Below are 22,029 nucleotides of genomic sequence, written 5' to 3' on the forward strand. Positions count from 1 at the left end.
GCCCTAGTCTCTTGTGACAGAGCGTTCCACCAGATGGAAGCCACAGCCGAAAAAACCCTGGCTCTAGTTGAGGCCAGCCTAACCTCTCTGTGGCCTGGGACCTCCAAGATGTTTTTGTTTGAAGACCGTAAGTTCCTCTGTGGGACATACCAGGAGAGGCGGTCCCATAGGTACGAGGGTCCTAGGCTGTATAGGGCTTTAAAGGTTAAAACCAGCACCTTAAACCTGATCCTGTACTCCACGGGGAGCCAGTGCAGCTGGTATAGCACTGGGTGAATGTGATCTCGCAGCGAGGACCCCGTAAGGAGTCTCGCCACGGCATTCTGCACCCGCTGGAGTTTCTGGGTCAGTCTCAAGGGCTGATATATGGTAGGTATATATGATATATGTAACATGATATATGTATCTTTACAATTACACACATACATACACACAAAAACATACCTATGATAATATTTCACAGGTTGATTTCAGAAACAGATGGTTGCTGGCTGACATAGACAAAGTTGGTTACCTATTATTGGGTAAATGTACTAGCAGCTAGACAGTTACAGGCAACTTTTCTGACCCCAAACAGGGTGAGCTGCCAAGGGGATTTTTGTCTAGTTTGTTTCTATTCTAATAGCCATTGATGGAAACAATGGAAAATCTGGCTAGTGCACAGATTTATTTTTGATGGTGGATACCTAGGAGGTCTTTGGGGTGGCTCTTTTCTATACCTGTATCATGGGATGAAAACATATGTCTACAATGATTGTAACAAAAATAGCTGCACTGTAGGAGTTCTAGTATAAGGGCTACAATCTATTATTTCTTTTCAAATGCCCTAGTTTTATCCCCTGGGAGTTGGGAGAGCATATATACCTGTATACCTGAAGGAGCGTCTCCACCCCCATCATTCTGCCCGGACGCTGAGGTCCAGCGCCGAGGGCCTTCTGGCGGTTCCCTCATTGCGAGAAGCAAAGCTACAGGGAACCAGGCAGAGGGCCTTCTCGGTAGTGGCGCCCGCCCTGTGGAACGCCCTTCCAGCAGATGTCAAAGTGATAAACAACTATCTGACATTCAGGAGACATCTTAAGGCAGCCCTGTTCAGGGAAGTTTTTAACGTGTGATATTTTATTGTATTTTTGGTTTTTATGGAAGCCGCCCAGAGTGGCTGGGGAGGCCCAGCCAGATGGGCGGGGTATAAATAATAAATTATTATTATTATTATTATTATTTCCTGGCCAGTCATAAATGGTGTTCAACATCATTATCACTTTCGTCTAGAATCTCTACAGTATTTTTTCATGTGTAAATTTTTTTAAGCAAAATTTGTCTCAAAAGCAAATTGTCAGAAAGTTTTCACTTAGTTTTGACCTTACCCCTTTGTCCCCAAATATCTGAAAGCTCAAAGTTTTGGTTAAAAAAAATAATGTTTTTCCCCCCAACCATTCTGAACTAACCATTTTTATTTCCAATCATCAAAGCAGGTTTTTTAAGGTGTAGGTAGGCATTTATGAACAGGTTTTCTTCCACTGGAAAATTCCAGCTGCTTCTCTGAGGAACTTGTGTATATCTGTATTTAGATAGAGCTATACCCTGTGGTGTTTCCGTGCGCTGCTCTGGTTTCGCCAGAAGCTGCTTAGTCACGCTGGCCACGTGACCGGAAAAACTGTCTGTGGACAAACGTCGGCTCCCTCGGCCAGTAAAGCGAGATGAGCGCCGCAACCCCAGAGTCGTTCGCGACTGGACTTAACTGGTCAGACGTCCTTTACCTTTACCTTTATGCCCTATGGGAGACATGGAACTGCCATTAAAAAGGTCATTCCTCTGTTGAGGTTTTCCCCTTCGGAACACCTGCCTTTCTCCTGATCCACGTCGTTGGTTGTCATTGGGTGGTGCAGGAAAATGCAAAAAATCATGGGCAGAATCCAACTACAGTGGTACCTCTGGTTACGTACTTAATTCGTTCCAGAGGTCTGTTCTTAACCTGAAATTGTTCTTAACCTGAAGCACCACGTTAGCGAATGGGGCCTTCCACTGCTGCCTCGCCGCCGCCTCACGATTTCTGTTCTCATCCTGAAGCAAAGTTCTTAACCCGAGGTAATATTTCTGGGTTAGTGGAGTCTGTAACCTGAAGCGTATGTAACCTGAAGCATATGTAACCCGAGGTACCACTGTAATGCTTCCCATCAGTGCAAGGACTTCCACTTACTCAATCGACCTCCCCCTGCTCTCTAAATTGTTCTAGGGCTTCCTCCGCAAAATTATGGAGCAGATTGGGGGGGGGCACATGGAGGGAGGAGAGGACGTTCAGTTGTGCAAGGGGGAATCCTTGCCCTGATGGGACATCTTAGTTGGATACCACTCCCTTGATGGTTTAGTGGTATTACACATTATAGAGGGTGAAGAATGACAGAGGGGTGTCATTTTTGGCTGTATCTCCCATAGCATCTCTTTATACCCTCGCTGTGCAATAGTTAAATTGGCAAAATATTGATCAAACGTTCCTTCGAGATGCCTTTAGGTTGATGAAACTCTTCTAGCGACAAAACCAGGGTTGATTTCTGTCACCATTCTTTGCCTTTATTGTGCTGAAATGTTCCTGAAATGGCAAGTGTGTTCTTAAAAAACTGATTAGCTTCAACTGTATTTGTTTGTTACTGCTCCTGGGTATATGTGTGTGCATGTATGTGTTTTAATATGTCCCATGAAAAATGATCACACTTCTAAATTCCATAGTCCCAGCCCTGAGACCCCCGGGGTATAGGGCAGTATAATAATAATAATAATAATAATAATAATAATAATAATAATAATAATAATAATGTGTAAAAAGCTTGAGTCACCTTTACTTAAGCTTAACCGAGGCACTTTCTCTGTTGTTCACTTTTGAATTTATGTTTAATTTGGCTGTATAAGATAATCCAACCCTCACCCCCCCCCTTTGGCCTTTGTTAGCTTCTCTGCAAGACGAGAAACCAAAAGGTTTCCCCAAAAATGACAGAAGCATCTGCTCAACAGGGAATTGGAAAAGTACCAAAGTGATGGCAGCCATAGATTTGTTGTGAACCGTAGTTTGCGTCGGTGACCCCGTTCGGTGTGTTCAGACCTCATTTGGTTGGAGTCACTTGATCAAAGAAAAGTTATGCGTGAGAGACCATGCATATCACTATCCCTGTGATTTATAATATATGATCTCTTGCTTGAAGGGCTGTAAATAAATAAATGCAATATGAAGTGGGAGGCAAAAGAGAGGGGGGAAACAGGTTGTCATGGAGCAGTGCATATGTAAGATCAAGTGGAAACAGCATATAACCCCCTCCGACTGAAATCTCCAGTTTCAAAACAAGTGTAAACAGCAAACAACCATCTCCAATTAAAAGCTCTAGTTTCAAAAACATACACAAATGCAAGCCAGTTGATACCTTTTATTTCGCTCATCATACAGGTTAGGTTGGATAAATTTTGGCTCAGTGTTATTTCTGGAATGTTTATTCATCTCAGTAGATAACATCCGGCAACTACTGTAATATATCTATCTATCTATCTATCTATCTATCTATCTATCTATCTATCTATCTATATGAATGAATTGAAACATTTGTTCTCATCACCTATGATCTGAAATGGTACAGATAACAACAAGAAATACATATCATTTGTTTTCACTCTAACGTTACTGGAGTAGTTTGTTTATTTGCTGCATTTCTAGATCCCTCTTCTGAAGGTGGCCAGGATGAAGCATAGTAAAATACAAGCACAAAGTACAAATTGCAAATAAGATATAATGCTAACCAACACAGAATCATAGAATCATAGAATCATAGAGTTGGAAGAGACCACAAGGGCCATTGAGTCCAACCCCCTGCCAAGCAGGAAACACCATCAGAGCACTCCTGACATATGGCTGTCAAGCCTCTGCTTAAAGACCTCCAAAGTAGGAGACTCCACCACACTCCTTGGCAGCAAATTCCACTGTCGAACAGCTCTTACTGTCAGGAAGTTCTTCCTAATGTTTAGGTGGAATCTTCTTTCTTGTAGTTTGGATCCATTGCTCCGTGTCCGCTTCTCTGGAGCAGCAGAAAACAACCTTTCTCCCTCCTCTATGTGACATCCTTTTATATATTTGAACATGGCTATCATATCACCCCTTAACCTCCTCTTCTCCAGGCTAAACATGCCCAGCTCCCTTAGCCGTTCCTCATAAGGCATCATTTCCTTTTTTATTATTATTTTTTATAATAATTTTTATTACATTTTTTCCATTACAGATAGAACAAAGAAAAATAGAACAGAAGATAAAAAAAGAAAAAAGAAAAAACCAAACCATTTCAACAACTTATTTCCATTTTCTATCGAACTTCCCCACACCTCCCGCACAGTGCATTCTTAATAATAAATTTGACAACAAATTATAACCTTATTTCATGTGTTTCTTTTGTTCTTTCAATTACAATTTAAGTTTAAATCTCTTATTTTCCATTTACTCTAAAAGCCGAACATATTATCGTTTTTAACCATTTAAACTTTGAATCTTTCAATAATATTCTCCAATTTCATGTATAATCCACTCTCATTGCTGGGGCTAACCTTCCAAGTCATGCGGCATCTTAAAGTTCGTATAACTTATAAAACTTTTGCAAATAGTCCTTAAATTTTTTCCAATCCTCCTCCATTGCTTCTTCTCCCAAGTCTCGGATCCTGGCGGTCATCTCAGCCAACTCCATGTAGTTCATCAATTGCGTCTGCCAATCTTCCAATGTGGGTAAATCTTGAGTCTTCCAATACTTAGCGATAAGAATTCTTGCTGCTGTGGTAGCATACATAAAAAACGTTCTATCCTTCTTTAACACCTTTTGGCCGACAATGCCCAAAAGGAAGGCCTCCGGTTTCTTAGGGAAGGTGTACCTAAACACCTTTTTTAACTCGTTGTAGATCATTTCCCAGAAGGCCTTCACTCTTGGACAAGTCCACCAAAGATGAAAGAATGTCCCCTCAGCCTCCTTGCATTTCCAACATTTATTATCAGACAAATGGTAAATTTTAGCAAGCTTGACTGGGGTCATGTACCACCTATATACCATTTTCATAATGTTTTCTTTCAAGGCATTACATGCCGTGAACTTCATGCCGGTGGTCCATAACCTTTCCCAGTCCTCAGCCATGATATTATGGCCAATGTCTTGAGCCCATTTTATCATGGCTGATTTAACTGTCTCATCCTGAGTATTCCATTTAAGCAGCAAGTTATACATTCTCGATAATACCTTGGTCTTTGGTTCTAACAGCTCTGTCTCAAGTTTCGATTTTTCCACCTGGAATCCTATTTTTTTGTCCAATTTAAAAAACCTCATTAATTTGGGCATAATGAAACCAATCTTGCACCTTACCCTTTAGTTTTTCAAAACTCTGCAACCTCCAATTATCTCCAATATTTTCTATTATTTCCCAATATTTCGGCCAGCCGGCCTCCATATTGGGTTTTTTCCGAGCCTTGGCCTCTATTGGTGATAACCACCTCGGGGTCTTAATTTCCAGTAAGTCTTTGTATTTTTTCCAGACCAAAAATATTGCTTTTCTGACAATATGGTTTTTGAACATTCCATATGGTTTTGCCTTGTCATACCACAAATACGCATGCCAACCTAACGAATTGTTAAAGCCCTCCAGATCTAGGACATCAGTGTTTTCTAACAGAATCCAGTCTTTCATCCAGCAGAAGGCAGCAGCTTCATAGTATAACCTTAAGTCTGGCAGGGCAAACCCCCCTCTTTCTTTTGCATCAGTTAATATTTTAAACTTTATTCGGGGCTTTTTGCCCTGCCAAACAAATTTCGAGATATCCTTCTGCCACTTTCCAAAACATTCCACTCTGTCCACAATCTGCAAGGCTTGAAACAAAAACAACATTTTTGGCAAAACGTTCATTTTTATAGCTGCAATTCGGCCTAACAAGGATAATTTCAGTCTTGACCAGGTTTCTAGATCTTTTTTAACTTCTGACCAACATTTCTCATAATTGTCTTTAAATAAGTTCAAATTCTTGGAGGGCAGATTGACCCCCAGGTATTTCACTTTTTTAACAATGTTTAGCTCTGTTTCCTTCTGAAACCCCTCTGTTTCAGAAGATGTCAGATTTTTTCCTAATACCTTAGTTTTTTGTTTATTCAGCTTAAAGCCCGCCACCCGACCAAATTTCTGAATCAATTCCAAAACTCTTTTTGTACTAGATTCTGGCTCCTGTAATGTTAAAACCAAGTCATCTGCAACTCATAAGGCATCATTTCCAGGCCTTTGACCATTTTGGTTGCCCTCCTCTGGACACGTTCCAGTTTGTCAGTGTCCTTCTTGAACTGTGGTGCCCAGAACTGGACACAGTACTCCAGGTGAGGTCTGACCAGAGCAGAATACAGTGGCACTATTACTTCCCTTGATCTAGATGCTATACTCCTATTGATGCAGCCCAGAATTGCATTGGCTTTTTTAGCTGCCGCGTCACACTGTTGGCTCATGTCAAGTTTGTGGTCAACCAAGACTCCTAGATCCTTTTCACATGTACTGCTCTCAAGCCAGGTGTCACCTATCTTGTATTTGTGCCTCTCATTTTTTTTGCCCAAGTGCAATACTTTACATTTCTCCCTGTTAAAATTCAGCTTGTTTGTTTTTGCCCAGTTCTCTAATCTGTCAAGGTCGTTTTGAAGTGTGATCCTGTCCTCTGGGGTGTTAGCCACCCCTCCCAGTTTGGTGTCATCTGCAAATTTGTTTTTTTTAATAAATATTTTATTAAGTTTTCACAATAAAAGACAAAGAAAATACAAAATCACAAAAAACAATACAATACAAAAATACAGACATTAAACACATCAAAGAAAAAAAGAAAAAAGAGATAAAAACACATATAATAACAAAAAACAAAATTTCCCTCTTTCTTAATTTCTCATCTTCAATTAGCTTATTTTCCGGACTTCCTCACGTCTCCCGTTCTTGTATCCCTTTTTAAAAATTAATTCAGCAAATTCATATCCTATTAATTTATCTGTTGTTAATCCAATCTTACATTTTACTTTGTTGCTAAAACCCCTGCGATTCATTTCAATGTCCTTAACATTCATAAATTTTACAATATTTCTGCAAATAAATTTTAAATTTCTTCCAATCTTCCTCCACCGTCTCCTCTCCCTGGTCTCGGATTCTGCCAGTCATTTCCGCCATTTCCATGTAGTCCATTAGTTGCATCTGCCAATCTTCCAAGGTGGGTAGATCTTGTGTCTTCCAATGCTTTGCGATGAGAATTCTTGCTGCTGCTGTAGCATACTTAAAAAATGTTCTATCCTTCTTTAACACCGATTGGTCCACTATGCCCAGGAGGAAGGCCTCTGATTTCTTCGGGAAAGTATATTTAAATACCTTTTTCAGTTCATTATATATCATTTCCCAGAAGGCCTTGATCCTTGGGCACGTCCACCAAAGGTGAAAGAATGTACCTTCAATCTCTTTGCATTTCCAACATTTGTTATCGGGCAAATTATATATTTTTGCAAGCTTGACTGGGGTCATGTACCACCTATACATCATTTTCATTATATTCTCTCTTAAGGCATTACATGCCGTAAATTTAATCCCGGTGGTCCAGTCATCTGCAAATTTGATCAGGATGCCCTTGAGTCCATCATCCAAGTCGTTGATAAAGATGTTGAATAAGACCGGGCCCAAGACAGAACCCTGTGGCACCCCACTAGTCACTCTTCTCCAGGATGAAGAGGAACCATTCATGAGCACCCTTTGGGTTCGGTCAGTCAGCCAGTTATCTAAGAAACTCAGAACCATTTAGAACACAGGGAAACTTACACGTTGTCAGGGGCTCAGGAGCAGAGGTACAGGGGAGAGAGGAAATGGAAAGCGAAGGGGAAGAATCTGAGGGCAGCATAGGGGAATACGACAGTGACCCGAGAGATTCCATGAGCTTCTCCAACGAATCAGAAGATTCCCAGAAGGAGGCGCCCATGGTCAGGGCAAGGGGGGTCCCGGGGGGGACACACCAGAAACAAGGGGCCAGCGGGGACTCCCAAAGCAGCAGCTGGAAATCAGGACCAGCTTCCCCACCAGAGCGTAGTGGGGGGGAAGAGTCCCATGGGGCAGGGCCAGCGTCTCCTCCGGCAGGGAGAGAAGATGAGTCAGGGCTGACCACGCCTCCATTGGAGAGTGAGGGAACGGAAGGGAGGTCGGGTCCAGCTAGCCCCCCCCCCCGAAGGGGGAAGCAGTGACAGGAGCAGTGTAACGGTCAGGAGGAAGGTTGCCGGCTGGGCGCGCGCGCCAAGTTCAAATGTACAGGCGCGCGGGACAGCAGAAAACCCAGATTGGGAACCAGGTCCTAAAGCCCGCCGGAGGCAAGGAGAAGAGTCAGGGGATTCAGCGTCAGAAGAGTCTAGGAAGGGTGAGACCCCAGCTGACAGGTGGAGCCAGAGGCGGAAAGAGCAGCGGAAAAGGTGGAGCAAGGCTAGAGTCTTAAATTGGTGTATGGGGGGAGGAGATTCAGACGGAGCTTCGGCGGTCTAGAGTTTCAGACATAGAGCTGCACGCTGCTGATATGAAAGACAAACTGAACTTCAATAAAGACTTTTGTATATAACAACGAAGTGGCGTTGGTCCTTTGTGAGCTGGGACCTAGGGCAGCTCTGACACACGTGAAAGCAGTTCCTTTATAATGATTTAATGTATTGTCATGGTGAGTTTAGAATATAACATATTCTATTTTATTTTATTCTATTCTATTATGATTTTTCCACCCTGGTCTAGGTCAGGAGCTTGAACTGATTCAAGGGGTAACTTGTCTGGGCTGCAGTTGTACACAGTCCACTCCTGTTTATTCATCTTATTTATAATCTGCTGTTTACCATCTGGTTCTAGGGCAGAGATACATCACCACCTCAAAAATAGAAACACCCTATTATAAAATGCCAACAAATTAAACATAGCATCAATAACCTATTAAGGCAATAAAAACATAACCAAACTTTTTTTAAAAAAATAACCCTACTGCAAGACCATCAAATCTTGCACAGTCTAGGGGATGTTGGTATAATGTGAACAATGAGTTGAACTACACAGTACTTGGGCTCATGTCTCGAGGAGCACATCCCCCATGCCTGGATACTTGAAAAAAGGGTGCCAGGTGTACTGGGTTACCATAGCAACACCAGCGAGGTCGAGTGTGTGCTTTGTTGAGTCATTGACCCTCCCATTGGTTCAGGAAATATGCCTGTGTGTAGAGATGGGTACAATAGTCTCTAGGTCATTGTTTTCATTGTGGTTGTGTCCTAGTCTGTCCTATCTTGTCTGTTATGTCCTGATGCTGTACTGTTTGTGTGTCAGGGTCTGACTCTGAATGTGTGAGAGTCAGGGGAAGAGGCTGTGGGTTTTGCACAGCAGTGTTTGCTAGCAGGGTGATAGTGTTAGTGGATGTCTCTATACCTATGTATCTTTACTTTGAAGACCAGAAGAACAGCAGATAGTACTGTTTAGCTTTGCCTTGTGTTTGGAGACAATAAACACTTTGCTTGTTTTTTAACTCTGTGGAAGAGGAGTTTTCCCCTTTACTGGGGACTCTGGAAGATGCTATTCTGCTTGGAGCAAGAAATCTCTAAAGACTCTGCTGAGGCTCTACATCTTCTACATCACCCTGGTTGAGGAGTGGTGAACAACCGACTTCCACCAACAGGGGATGTGTACAACGAAATTGTCCCATTAGAATAAGGTCTTCTACTTTTGCAATGGAACTTCCCCTTCTGTTCTGGAGCAGATTTGGTGGAGACACAGGGAAAGGGGAAGGTGTGGAAGTTCTGTTGTACAGCAGAGGTCCTTGTGTGAATTGGACAATTCTGTTGGATACAACTGTATGTGGCGATTAAGATAATAGGCTACATCCAACTGGTGTCCCTACACTGTCAGAAGACTCAACTGATCTAAAGGAGCCCTCCTTCAGTGGAACAGGGAAGGAGATTATCTTTGGTGATTTCCCCTCATCTAACAGCCCCACCATCCATACTCTTCTGGAGGGTCCACAACAATCCAGAATAGATTTCTGGGGCGCATGGGGACTGCAATAAAAGGAGTAATTGCTGAAAATCCCTGTTCTGCTGGCAGAAGGTACTACCAACGGATCAAAGAACCTTCTTCCATCAGAAGAATTGCACTAGTTGGGTGCAACCCAAAATACTTCCCCTTTCCTAGCCCTCATTATGGCTCAAACCAAACCTTCCTCAGAATTCACATGCATTAAAAAGTTTAACATTTCCTAATATGTGGATTTGCGGGTTCCAGTGGGGCTAGACAGAGGACGAGGAAAACAAAGTAGTTTGCATGTTCTAATTCTTTTCTAAGGAATTTTTTTGCCCCCTAAAAAAAAAACCCACCCCAAAACCACCAGGATTTATTTCCAGCTACTTTTGTTTTCCTTGAGGGACTTTTGAAACACTATATTGCTACTTTTCATGTTTTTTATTTGCCCTTTGGAACAATAAAAGCTCAAAGGTTCATAAATATGCATTCTGTAAATGTATTATGCTGACAAAGTGTTGCTCAGATAGCTGCTTTTGCCTTCGGGGGACGAATAAGTTTACAGCATGCTTAAACAACGGAGGGAAGGGGAAGAGAGCTGCGTCAGCGCATGGGCTGGAGGTGGAACAAAAAGATCTCTCGCGTGCACACAAGGAGGACCAAAAATAAAGTTTGGATGTTGATGTGTCAAGGTGCAGTAATGAGAAAGGGTGGGGAGTGTGATGCGCTAATGGTCTGGTGTTGGTGGGGTTGTTATTTTTGTTGAGCTACAAATTGGTCTCCTTCAAAGGCCCAGCTCAGTTGAGCTATGACCACACACACACACACACACACACACACAAAATCCCTAACTTAAAATCTCTAATTTTCTCAGCAAGATTTCAGGAGAGCGGTTTTTATTCCAGCGCAGGAGAAGCTTTCTGTCAGGGTCCAGCCCTCATTAGTTTCAAATCCCCACAGACCATGATCTAGTTCTGCTCAGCTCCCTTTCGTCTCTTTGGGTAGCTGATGATCAATGTTGGAGTTGTTTGAATGGGTCGGAGGGAAATACTTCCTCTCCCGTCCTCTCCTCCCAACCCAGGAATGGAAAAGACAATAGACACACACACCCCTGAAAAACCCGTGGTGCGCCTTGGTTAAGAAATGCTGGAGGGGTGATATATTTAAACAGCCGGATTCCTAACAGCCAGGCTTTTATAATGTATCACCACGCTGGAATTTATTACAACAGCATGACTTAGCAAAGCCATGATGCAGGCAGACCAGAACGTCATTCCTCAGAAAAGCTGTAAGAGTGAGAAATAAACATTTGATTATGATCAGCATTCATCTGGTGTGCATCGGCGAAAAAAAGCAGAAATGCATCGCCGACGAAAAGATGGTAAAAAGAGGGAGGCTTGTGTGAAATTTGCACATCTACAGGGAAGTAGATTTAAAAATAGGTAAGGGGTAAAGGTAAAGGGGACCCCTGACCATTAGGTCCAGTCGTGACCGACTCTGGGGTTGCGGCGCTCATCTCGCTTTATTGGCCGAGGGAGCCAGCGTTTGTCCGCAGACAGCTTCCGGGTCATGTGGCCAGCATGACTAAGCTGCTTCTGGCGAACCAGAGCAGCACACGGAAACGCCGTTTACCTTCCCGTTGAAATGGTACCTATTTATCTACTTGCACTTTGTGCTTTCGAACTGCTAGGTTGGCAGGAGCAGGGACCGAGCAACGGGAGCTCACCCCGTCGTGGGGATTCCAACCGCCGACCTTCTGATCGGCAAGCCCTAGGCTCTGTGGTTTAACCCACAGTGCCACCCGCGTCCCTAAATTTAAAAATAATTATCATTAAATAGAAACCCAGTTCATCTCACCCTAGTGGGGAAGGCTGTGTGGCCTCGTGTTCTGTGTACCTGCTCGCTCACTACCAACCTCACATCTGCACCAACCTTGATGCCATCGTTGATGCAGATCTTGGGCAGTGTCAGGGACTGGCTGGATGAGGAGCTGCCCACCCAAGAGCTCGCAGGGAAGGCAAAGAAAATCCCGGATCCTGCCTTGGTCAGACCACACTTGGAATGCTGTGTCCAGTTCTGGGCAACACAATTTAAGGTGGATATTGGCAAGCTGGAACGTGGCAGAGGAAGGCAACCAAGATGATCATGGGTCTGGAAGCCAAGCCTTATGGGGAACGGTTGAGGGAATTGGATATGTTTAGCCCGGTTAAAGAGGAGACGGAGAGGATATATGAGAGCCACCTTTAAATATCTAAAGGGCTGTTACCTGGAGGATGGAGCAAGTTTTTTTTGCTCCTGCTCTGGAGGACAGACCTGAACCAATGAATTCAAGTTACAAGACAGGGGATTCTGACTAACCCGCAGGAAGAACTTTCTGATGGGAAGAGCTGCTTGACAGTGGAACGATCTCCCTCAGGAGGTGGTGGACTCTTGGAGGTTTTTAAGCACAGGTTGGATGGCCACCTGTCATGTATAATGTAGTTGAGATTCTGTATTGCAGGGAGTTGGACTAGATGACTCTACAATTTTATGGGTCTATGAACATGCAGAGCAAGGCTTCTGGGGCTGCAATGTACACACTGGGCTGAGACTAGTTCCATTGAATCAACTGGGCTGACTTCTGAGTAGGTATGCATGGGGTTGTGTTAATGGTTGCTGACATGTTGGTGATTTCAGATTTGTATTCTCGACCATAGAACATCTACTAAGATAGCAAGGGAATATTTTCAGTCTTTCGGTTTATTTATTTTTAAGGCATTTCCTTCAGTCAAGCTGCAACTTTTTATAAAGCGGAATGGAGAAATGAAAGGATTTGTTCCTCATTCCCAGGCTCTGCATGTCACTGGATTGCAGGCTGAATGTGCAAACTTGCATATTTGAAAAACATGGTGCTTGAGTTGATATGAGGGCTCTCCCTGAGGTGATGGCCCATTCATAAGTATCAGTCCATCCTGGCTTTTGCTGCAGTTGCCAAGCAGTGAAACTGCATATTTGAACCTGCCTGGAATGACTCCCAGCTGTGTAATAAACCATCCCTAAGAATATTAGCAATCACTGAGACTTAAGAAGAAAACAAAGTAGGACATCCATTTATCTCCGTTTGCCAGCTGCTCAGTGATAGAGCACCTTCTTCCTTAGCAGAGGGTCTCAGATTCAATCCCTGGCATTTCCATCTGAAAGCCTAGAGAGCAGCTGCCATTCAGTGTAGGCAATACTGTGGTAGATGGACTTGATATAAGGAAGGTTTCTGTGTTCCTAAAGTTGTGGTTGGCATCTGTCTTTCTCAAGAGACAATAGAGTGTCCCTCCAGGGGTGAAGTCAAACTGCCATTTTAGCAGCACCGAAGTAACCTCACCGGGGTACAAGCCCGGGCAGTGTGTATATAGGTCCTGGACTGCCCAGAGGACAAGACTCCCCTCTTTGCCTTGCTGATGTGGTCCTAAGGAAAGCAGAGCAATACATTTGGCACCAGCAAATGGGACGTGGGTGGCAATGGGACGCGGGTGGTGCTGCAGCCAATCAGAAGCCGCGGAGGCTGCACTGGATGTTCGGCTTCCGAAAATCGTTCAAAAACCTAAACACTCACTTCCGGGTTTCGATCGTTCAGGAGCTGATTTGTTCGGGAGCCAAGGTGTTCGAGATCCAAGGTACAACTGTACATTTCTGTTACTACTTTTGCTTCTACCACGTTACACTAAAAGCCTCTTTCAGATTCCCATTCACATTTTGAATACACAACCCCGTACAGTGGCCAAGCAAATCCCATTTCTGACATGTTTGCAATTTAAGAGAAGAGAACTTTGCTGCACATTTACAAGCACCCTGCAGATTTGGAAAAGCACAGGGTGCTGTTCCCATGAAACCTCAAGCTACAGTAACTGTAAGCTGTCACTTGGAGCTTATTAACAACAAATTTAATTTGCAAAAAAACAAAAACAGCACACACATCCAGGAAACACATAGCGCAAGAATAGAGGCACAGGTCTTTGGCAGAAATCTTTGCCTTGAATTGAATTCAAAAACATTGATCAAAACTCAGAGTGAGAGGAGTCAATAAACACCAATGAATAGGCAACTGAACCAAAGTTAAATCCATCAAAAAATATGGAGTTTTGCCTGTCTTCATTGCAAGGTGACTACAGAGAGATGTGCAAAGAGAAGCCAAAAGTTACTGGTGGCAACAGTTACATTTTATATTAAATTGTTAATTATGTACTTATTTTACATACAGTTAAGGAATCCAAGCATGTACTGGAGCACAACTAAAGGGCTCTGTTGTCCTAGAGCAACAAGTCCACTTTTCAACAAGACACTGACTTTCTGCAGCTTGGAAAGTGATGGAGAAATGCAACAAAAAGTGTGTTCTCAACCTTTGGTGTGCAGTTGTGGGAAAAGCACAATCACCCTCCAAAAAACAGCAGCATGTGACTGGTGGTGTGGATGGTCTGCTGCATTTTTGCTCCAAAAAAGCATTGGGGGGGGGACCCAGCACCTACAACACTATGAGCTGGACTACTGGAAGGGTCCCAACTGCCTTTGCAAAACATCTTCACAAGGAAAAAGTAAGGGACAAATTACACTTTGCATTAATCATGTGATTTGCCCTAAACTTGTGGACCTTAACTCCCAACAAACAGCAAGACTTTGGACTCAGCTTATACAGCTGCAAATAAAACGTTTTGTGTGTTTTTAAAGTGCGTTATACAAATGTGACACTAGATGGCGATGGTGAGCTGTGGCAAATTCAATATATTTTTCAAAACATTTTTGAAAAAAGCATTTTCACAACATTTTTTATATGTGTCTAGATTCCACCTGCGTTCTTCAAGCAGACCAGGATCCTATGTGAGGATTGCAGGAGTCACCCTTTGCCCCTTGCTGTAGTCTTGATCTTGGCTCCTGCATCTGCTGTTTTAATAGTTTTTTTGGGGGGAGGGGCGCTCAGAAATGTTTCCATTCATGATCAACTGCCCTGGATGAGATATAGATATAGATATAGATATATAATTTCTGACAGGCGGAAATAAAGTATCCTGTTCCTTTACGTCGATCTTGTCTTGCAAAGCACAATTGACAATCATTTTCTGCTCTTTTTATCCATTGTTAGGAGTTTTTTTCAACTGCATAAGTGTTTCTTAATCAAAAGAATGGGTTCCACACCGTCCTTGACATCAAAAGAGAGCTTCTTTTTCTTTTTTCTTTTTTCCCCCTTTAAAAAAGCGATTACAGTATCAAAGACTTGTTCTGTGCGGAATCTGAGGTGAATCTCCGGAACAGTCCTTCTGGGATACAGATGAAAAATGCGGCCTACGTGTTGGGAAGAAGAATCCAAGGCAATCAATTGGGGAGGAGCGGGGGGGGGGGTGAAATAAAAACCGCTGGCCCAGGAGCTCCCATTCTCTGCTTTTAGTCTTCTGTCGGGCCTACTGGACTACCCAGCCTCTCAAATAGCATCCTTTGCCAAAAGCGCCGGAGCTGATTAGCAAGGCATGGGAGGAAACAGGCTCCTGTGTGCCAGGAATTCCGATCCTAGGAGCTGAGCCGAAACCATGTAAGAGCTCGAAAGGAGTGTCAACGTAAAATAACAGTGGTGTAGAAGCAGCGACCAGGATGAGGTTGCCTGATAAGGGCACTCAGAAAGGTTTGCTATTAGCAGAATCTCAATATGTCAAAGCCAGTTATTGGAGACTTTTCTCCTGACTCCTAGGGACGTGTTTGTCATCACTAAGTATGGGCAAGAACGGATCTCCGTCTCCCCGACCCCCTGACGTCTGTAAGCCATTGGGGCCCTTTCTTAATTAGCCAGAATCAGTGAGATTTGCAGATTCCCATCCCAGAAGCCTGTTCTATCCCCTGCTTTGAACGAGTGCAGAGGACAGGGGTTTGTTTTGTTTTGCATTCAATTGGGAGGTGAATGAATTTGAATGGAGACATGCAGGAGGGAGGAGGCAGTGACTCAAAACAGCCATCTATCCTGGTCTGGAGGTTGTTAACATGCTGCTGGACCTGGTCAGCGGCTATTTTGCGTGTGTGATTTTTGGTTTGTTTGCCAAGTTAGGAACAAAGGAAACTGCCGTATATCGAGTCAGACCATTGCTTGATGTAGCTCAGTATCGACTAAACCAAGTGTCCTTATTTTCCAGAGACAGTCGCCGATTTACAGTAGCCATCCTGGTTTCTGATTTGATCCTGGAATGTCCCGCTTCTCCTTAGGATGTCCCTATTTACATCAGGGGACGCGGGTGGCGCTGTGGGTTAAACCACAGAGCCTAGGACTTGCCAATCAGAAGGTCGGCGGTTCGAATCCCCGCGACGGGGTGAGCTCCCGTTGCTCAGTCCCAGCTCCTGCCCACCTAGCAGTTTGAAAGCACGTCAAAGTGCAAGTAGATAAATAGGTACCGCTCCGGCAGGAGGGTAAACGGCGTTTCTGTGCGCTGCTCTGGTTCACCAGAAGCAGCTTAGTCATGCTGGCCACATGACCTGGAAGCTGTACGCCGGCTCCCTCGGCCAATAAAGCGAGATGAGCACCGCAACCCCAGAGTCGGTCACGACTGGACCTAATGGTCAGGGGTCCCTTTACCTTTACCTATTTACTTCAGAGAAATGTTGGAGTGTATGGTGTTATCCGACTCCTGAGCCATCTGAAGGCAGCCCTACATAGGGAAGTGTTTTTTTAATGTTTAATGTTTTACTATGTTTTTATATATGTTGGAAGCCTCCCAGAGTAGCTGGGGCAACCAGTCAGATGGGTGGGGTATTATTGGGTGGTGATGATGGAAGAATATGTCCCTATTTTCATCAGAGAAATGTTGGAAGGTATGGCCTAAACTCACTGACAGCGACTTTCTTGGGTTTCAGGCAGGATTCTACCTCCTGGCCTTAGCTGGGATTTTTTTTATACAGTGGTACCTCAGGTTACGTACGCTTCAGGTTACATATGCTTCAGGTTACAGACCCTGTTAACCCAGAAATATTGCTTCAGGTTAAGAACTTTGCTTCAGGATGAGAACAGAAATTGTGCTCCGGCGGCACAGCAGCAGCAGGAGGCCCCATTAGCTAAAGTGGTGCTTCAGGTTAAGAACAGTTTCAGGTTAAGTACGGACCTCTGGAACAAATTACGTACTTAACCCGAGGTACCACTGTACTATAAATTGCCCTATGATCTTTGGATGAAGGCCAGTATATGAATTTAATAAATAAACAGTCAACAAAGATTGAAGCTGGAACCTGGCAGAGAATCTGTGTGCAAAATAGATACACCACTGAGCTAAAGTCCTTTTAAAAGGCTAGATTGCTCACTGGTGCAAGACAGTTTGAGCCTCTTACACCGATCCTGGTCCGACTGCACTTGGCTACCAATTAGTTTCCAGGCTCAATTCAAAGTGTTGGTTCTGACCTATAAAGCCTTAAATGGCTCAGGACCACAGTATCTCAAGGACTGCCTCTTCCCATATGAACCTACCCAGTCCCTGAGATCATCTTCTGAGGACCTCCTTCATGTGCCCCTCCTCCTTGAGAGGACTGGAGGGTGGCAACACGAGAACAGGGCCTTCTCTGCAGTGGCTCCCCATCTATGGAATGCTCTCCCCAGGGAAGTTCTCCTGGCGCCTTCATTATACACCTTTAGGCACCAGGCAAAAATGTTCCTTTTTAAAATAAGAAGCCGCAATAAGGTGGAGGGAAGTCACTTGTGAAGAAGTATTGATTTATTTTGGTTTATATTTATGTATAAGTTAATTTATTTTGAAGAAAGAATGGCAAATGTATATAATTAATCAATGCAAAACTCAATAAAGAATTTTTTATTTTTATTTTTAAAAAGTTCCTTTATAGCCAGGCCTTGGGTTGATCTGTTTGACATCCTATGCACTTTTAAAATGTGGCTCTTTCCTTGGTGTCTGTGTGAGTGTTATTGTGTTGTTGTTTTTATTCTGATTACCGTATTTTTCGCTCCATAAGATGCACTTTTTTCCTCCTAAAAAGTAAGGGGAAAAGTCTGTGCGTCTTATGGAGCGAATGAGTGGTCCCTGGAGCCGAATTGCCCAGGGGCAAAAAGCAGATCATGCTCTTTTTTTTGAAAGAGGGAAGTGGGTGTTGAAACAAAGCCACTGATTGGCAAGCAATCGGGAGGGAGATAAGGGACGCGATAAAGGAGGCTGCCTGGGAGGGGGGAGGTAAAGACAGCAAACTTGCAAGGAGAGGAGAGGAGACAGGAATACTAAAGCAATGAGGAGAGAAATTAGAAGAAAAGGAGGAGCAAAAAACTACTCCAGCTAAGGAAAAGACTCTAAGGCAAACAAGAGGGAAGGGGGTGTTGAAAGGAAGCAGCTGATCGGCAAGGGATCGGGAGGGAGATAAGGGACAAAATAAAGGAGGCTGCCTGGGAGGGGGGAGCTAAAAGCCCATGGATCCTCGGGAATTTTGCATTGGGTCACCCCAAATTCACCATCAGATCATATAGCATGTCCATGGCTACACCCTGCACCCAAAAAACCTCACACCCACTGTTGCGTGGGGCCACAATGGTTACAAAGCACGGATCCACATGGATCCTCAGGATTTTTTCATTGGGCTACCCCAAACTCACCGTCAAGTCATGTCTGTGGCCACAGCATGAACCACAAAAACCATACATCCACTGTTCCGTTCAGAATATTTGTTTTCTTGTTTTCCTTCTCTAAAAACTAGGTGCGTCTTATGGTCAGGTGCGTCTTATGGAGCGGAAAATGCAGTATATAGGCTATCTTTTCCGTTAACCGCCCTGAGATCTCTGGGTATAGGGTGGTATATACTGTATTTTTTGCTCTATAAGACTCACTTTTCCCCTCCTAAAAAGTAAGGGGAAATGTGTGTGCGTCTTATGGAGCGAATGCAGGCTGCGCAGCTATCCCAGAAGCCAGAACAGCAAGAGGGATTGCTGCTTTCACTGCGCAGCGATCCCTCTTGCTGTTCTAGCTTCTGGCTTAGCCCCTCAGTCCCTTCCCCCACCTCCCGGAAAAGCCCCCAAGAGCCATGCTCCCTTTAAGAGCCACGTTCTTGGGGGCTTTTCCCTGAGGAGGGAGAAGGGCCTTTTCGTCAGGGAAAAGCCTGCAAGTGCCACACACACGCTCCACGCAGCTCGTGAAAGGGAGCACTGAGCAGAGCCTGGGATGCATACAGACTCTGCTCAGCGCTCCCCTTAAAGAATATTTTTTTTCTTGCATTCCCCCTCTAAAAACTGGGTGTGTCTTATGGTCAGGTGCGTGTTATGGAGCGCAAAATACGGTAAACAACAACAACAAATTGCTGTGGTTAACAGAGGGAATTGAGACCTCCATCTGTACAAAAGGCCCATAGAAGCAGTCTTTAAGGATACTAGAAGGCTGTGTTCAGTAGAGGCTGGTTATTTAGGGTGACTAGGGCACTGCTCCCAGACTCTCAGCCAGCCACCACTTACCCAACAAATTCCTTACAACCAGTCACAGGGATAGTAGCTCTCTCATTGGCTCTATCACGCCCCCTGCAGGTGGTTTGCCTTCCTCCTGCCCTACAAGTCCCAATGGGCACCAGCCACCACTGGTTGCACCATCTTTTCTTCTTCTTTAACATCTTCACCATACATGCTGACCTGGCTTGCACATGACTCTAAGCCACAGAGGTGTCTCTAAGACTTGTCAGTCCTTTCGTATTGAAATTAGGAGCCGGGCTCTTTGACAACCAGTGCAGTATGGTAGCTGGCATGTAGGACTAAAAACTTGGCTTCAAATCCCAACTCAGCCGTGAAACTCACCGGGTGACCTTGTGACAGACACTGTCTCTTAGCCTCACCTGCCTCACCGGGTTGCCGAGCAGATTAAAATGGAGACAAGGACCATGTATGTGTCAGGGTGGGTGTTGGGGAGGTCAGCAACAAGGTTATCAGTGAAATTAACTCTTTAGTCAATGAAACAATACAGCTGAAACCTAATGAGCACAGCACGTCTCCCCAGGTCCTTCCTGAGCAACCTTGTCTGTCTTTGCTCCACCCTCTTCATACCTTACCCGGTTCTGGGAGACCAGGTGGGAAGGGAGCTGGCCACCGCAGGAGGGGGAGACTCCCTGGATTCTTCAGTAACCTGCCTCATCTCCATCTCCTGACCCTGCTCCTCTCCTGCCTCTGAGTCTGGACTACTCTCTGCCACAGCTTCTTCCTGCTCACTAAGCCCTGTTACCTCTTCAGCCTCTGACACCTTCTCCAAGTCTGCTCCTTCTTCTCCTTCTGACCACTCGTTGCCGTCCCACCACCAGTCCCCTGGCTCTGAGCCTTCTTCCGCTGGGGATTCCCTCCCACCATTTCTCCGCATCCAGCCGGTCAGTGACAGTATGCGACTTCAATTTCCTGAGTATATTTTGGGTGTGTGTGTGTGTGTGTGTGTGTGCAGGGGATGTCCAGATGGACGAGAGGGAGGGAAAGTCACCGTATTTTTCACTCCATAAGACGCACCAGACCATAAGACGCACCTGGCTTTTAAAGGAGGAAAGGGGGAAAGCCCTATTTTTGGGGGGATCAGCTCACAGTTGTGCAGTTTTTATGGGGTTCAACTCACAGTTCTGCAGCTTCTTTAGGAAAGGGAGCCATTTCTACGGTTTCCAGACAGATATTCTAATCAGCCAGTCACATGTCGCTGGGGAAACGAACAGCCTCCATCTGCAGAACATTCAACAATGGAGGCCTGGGCAAGGGGGCGGGGCCAGAAAGGGAGCCAGCGATCAACCACACATTCACTCCATAAGACGCACAGACATTTTCCCTTACTTTTTAGGAGGAAAAGAGTGCTTCTTATAGAGCGAAAAATACGGTACGTTGCACAAGATGAAGTCATTCCGCTCGCGCAAAGACTTCACTGCATTGGACCCAATGAAAATGATAACAAAACAGAGAGTATTTCTGGCTCAGCTCTAGCTTATATGAACCCAGAAGCTGAGCAAATTCTTTGAGCACATAAGGTTCCAATTACAATCCTTGGCATCTCCAGGTAAAGGACTTCCACACAAGACCTTAGAGAAGCACTGTCGTGCCGGAAGGTCTTGGCTGAGTGAAATAATAGTCCAATTCACTGTTGGGCAGTTTTGTAAGTTAAGGGGACCTGCTTCTTTCCTGATCCCTTACCCACCCACCCCCGCAAAAAAAAACACCCAATGTCAGCAGCCTTAATTTAGGCTGTTGTCCTAAGTCCACATACTGGGAATTGAGCTCCCTGACCTTTATAGGAATAGGCATGGGCTCTGGATGGCTCTAGGGAGCAAGGAAGCCGATGCTTTTGATCAGTGCAGTAAACTATATATCCTGAGCTTAGGCAACTTCGTAATGTTATATGCTCTAAAGAAGTAGAGTCATTAGATCAAAGTTGGATCTTGCAGATTCATTAAGGACCTACTCGAGTTAATTCTCACCTCTTAAAGCTGTCTGGACTTGGGACTACTGCTGTCTAAATTAGATCTGTAATCCATTTAGTTTTACTGCTGCAGCCATTAAAAAGAAAAAGGGGAAAAAAACCATACAAACACAAAACAAAGACCTTCCTAAATAGAAACAAGACTGGGGAAATCAAAAGTTCACTTCAGTCTGGCAAGGCAACTCAAACCTGGGAGTCGGCTGCCACAGGAAATAAGTGTGTGCTAAGGGAGTCTTTACTAGACCCGGCCATGTAGGGGATTCCTTAATCCTGTATACTTAAAGTTATAATTAGGAAAAGGACAATCTGAACAGATGGTGTTGTTTAATATACTCATTAATGATGTGGAAACAGAGGGTGAACAATTTGCAAGTGACATAATTATTTAGGATAGATATAATTAGAGGAAAATGGGCCTTAAAAGCCAAATGAGTGGTTTGATAGCATAATGGCCAATTGGCGGTGTGTGTCTGACGGGGGGCAGGGGGCATCCATATTGATCCATTCAAAGTGGTGTACATAAAAATAATAATTTGAACCACTTGCATCCTGTGCCGAGGCTCAATTTGCTTGT

The 22,029-nt window shown here is 44.3% G+C and overlaps 1 long non-coding RNA gene across 1 annotated transcript in view; it reads right to left on the minus strand.

Moving 5' to 3' along the window:
* Positions 1-1,709: 1,709 nt before the first annotated feature.
* The window catches only part of LOC308587179, a 123,388-nt gene continuing 103,068 nt past the window's right edge, over positions 1,710-22,029 (minus strand). The window contains exon 3 of the long non-coding RNA XR_014008268.1: positions 1,710-1,757. This is a non-coding gene — a long non-coding RNA (uncharacterized lncRNA). The remainder of the gene's footprint in view (positions 1,758-22,029) is intronic.

Source organism: Podarcis bocagei (genome assembly GCF_964188305.1).
Source record: "Podarcis bocagei genome assembly, chromosome: 5".
Taxonomy (NCBI): domain Eukaryota; kingdom Metazoa; phylum Chordata; class Lepidosauria; order Squamata; family Lacertidae; genus Podarcis; species Podarcis bocagei.